The sequence below is a fragment of the Triticum aestivum genome, chromosome 2B (genome assembly GCF_018294505.1).
Source record: "Triticum aestivum cultivar Chinese Spring chromosome 2B, IWGSC CS RefSeq v2.1, whole genome shotgun sequence".
In the NCBI taxonomy this organism is placed as follows: domain Eukaryota; kingdom Viridiplantae; phylum Streptophyta; class Magnoliopsida; order Poales; family Poaceae; genus Triticum; species Triticum aestivum.
The window spans coordinates 797,996,837-797,999,349 of record NC_057798.1 but is presented as its reverse complement, the minus strand read 5'-3'; positions in this window follow the sequence as shown (position 1 = coordinate 797,999,349).

The following is a 2,513-nucleotide window of genomic DNA, read 5'->3' as shown; positions in this document are numbered from 1 at the left end:
TGGGGCCTCTTCAAACACATATTCACTTGTCGTTCTCAGATGGTGAAAAAAGGCTAGCCCCAATGACGAGAGAACTTAGGTAATCCAGATGTGTGGGGGTCTCAGGGTCCCGATGAGGAGTAAGAGCGCTTTCCCAGCTATGACCCTTCCCGAGTCAGTCAGAGGGTGGCAGTCGACCTGGTTCTACTGCCAAGACCAGTCGACGCCAGGGCAGTCGACTGGGCTCCCTCCCTTCTCTATGAATTGAGTGAACAAGCCATCCTCTCTGAAAGTAGTTCCGGAGGAGAAGGCTCAGGTAAAAATGTTGATGGAGCGAGTAGTCCAGTTGATTCGTGACGGTGTGACTGGCATGGACCTTCTGGAGGTTTTCCTTCGGCGGCGCATCCAACCACTCCAGTATCGGGGCCACCCGATGTGGCTGTATTCTGGTACTGAGGACACCTCTCGGGTCCACCCCGAAGAGGTCGACGATGCCACACTAGAGAGGTGGATGACTGCCATCACAGTGAACAAGGACAACCCTCGTGGAGCCAGGAGGATCCCGCCACTCGACCAATCCTATGAGGCGGACAAGGTACGACCATTTTTCTCCGATTGTCCCGTCCGTTCTGTTTCGTCATAGATCAGTCGATTGACTTTTGTCTTGCTTGTTGTTTTTCAGGAAACCACCGAGTTGTACTCGATGCCCAATAGGGCGCAAGCACATGCTGAAGAGGAGGAAGGAAGCGGAGGCGAAAGCCAAGAGGAGTGGGAGTCGTATGCCGATGAGGGTGATGAAGATGCAGGCTCTGATGAGGAGGAAGAGGAAGAGGAAGAGGAGGAGGAAGTTGCGCCTCCTCGTTCCGAAAGGAGGTCCAAGCTCGCCCATGACCCTGCGGCTGATCGTGGCAAGGGGGTCGTGCCTGCTGGGCAGTCGACGAAACGTCCTCGGACATCTTCACCGGGCCGACTGAGAAGGCGTCGAAGCAACCCCGAGCGGCCCTGACAAAACCGGCGAAGGCCCTACCGAAGATGAGGATGGAAATTCCGACTGTTTCTGGGTAACAACATAACTCATGCTTTTCCTTTTATCATGGATACATTCTTGGTCGACTCAATCGCTGACAGACCGATTTTTGAAATCACAGTTCTACTACTTCTGAGACTTCAACCAGGCATGAGGATCAAGAAATGGAAGATGCTGCTACTTCTCATCCTGGTATGATCTGCATGGTTTCGCTTTTGGTCGATTGAATCTTTATTTTTGACTTTGAACTTCTTCTACAGCTCCACCTAGCGTTGTCATCAATCTCCCTGATGATGACGATGAAGCGCCACTCAGGCAGAGGAGGAGCAGGAAGGCGACTGTTGGCAAGGCTGCTCAGGTTGTGTCAGCACCTGGACCACAGATTCCAAAGGGGAGCAACGTTGCTTGGGCTACCGTGTCCTTTGCGGAGCCGTTGACGGTTGCCCGCCCTTTGTCGTCGAGTGCTGACCCGCCTTCTCTCTTCTCCACCTACCACGTCCCGGAGGACCAAGCAAGCGCTGCCAAGGAAGCCATACGCTAGGCCGGGATTATGATGGAGCAGGTGAAGGCGATCCGAACCGCCAGCCAAGCAGCTTATGACGCGAGTTTAGCCCTCCAGAGTAATGTCCAGGTTAGTTAAACATCGACTAGAAATCTTGATGTTTGTCATGCACCCACTGGGTGTGTCAATTCTACGGTGGACTGCTGGCAGTCGACTGTAGTCATTGTGTCTTGAAATTTCTCACTTTACTTGTTTCACTCGAGCATGGTCGAGTGGAACAATAAAACTGGTGGGGGCACGCTGAGTGCACCCACTGGGTGTAGTCCCCGAGACCGTGGTCGATTGCTGGAAATCGGCTATGGTCTGAATTTTTGAATGTTTTTTTACTGCTGATAGTTAACTGCTTCCGGTCGACTGATCGACTCTGAGTCTAGTTGATAGAACTAGTGGGGCACGCCGAGTGCACCCACTGGGTGTAGTCCCCGAGACTACAGTTGAATGTTTAGATTCAGCTGTAGTCTTAGAAATACTACGATTTTCCTTTTAGTCACTCGAAGTGATTTGTCGTTGATGTCTGTCGACTGAACTTTCGCAGAAATCCTGTGACCTTGTTTCTCGTTATACCGAATTGGAGAACAAGCATATCCAACTTGAGCTTGACCAGAAGCTTGTCCAAGAGAACTTTACAAAGTCGAAGGAGGAGGCAAAAGGTATGTTTGGTGAGAATCTTGACGACTGTCCTTGCTTCTTGCCTGTCTCTGAGTCTGATCTTACTGTGATTTTTGCAGAAAAATTGAGGGATGCTCTGAAGAAGAAGGACCTTGACCTCGCCGAGGCGCAAAAAGCGGCTTCGGACAAGACAAAACTTGCAGAAAAGAAGCTGGCTTCTGTTAACAAACTTGAAGAGGAAAACACTAATCTGAAAGCTGCTCTCGACGTGGCCAACCAAGAAGTCACTCGACTGAAGAACACCAATATGGTCCTGAGCGACAAAGCTGGCGAACT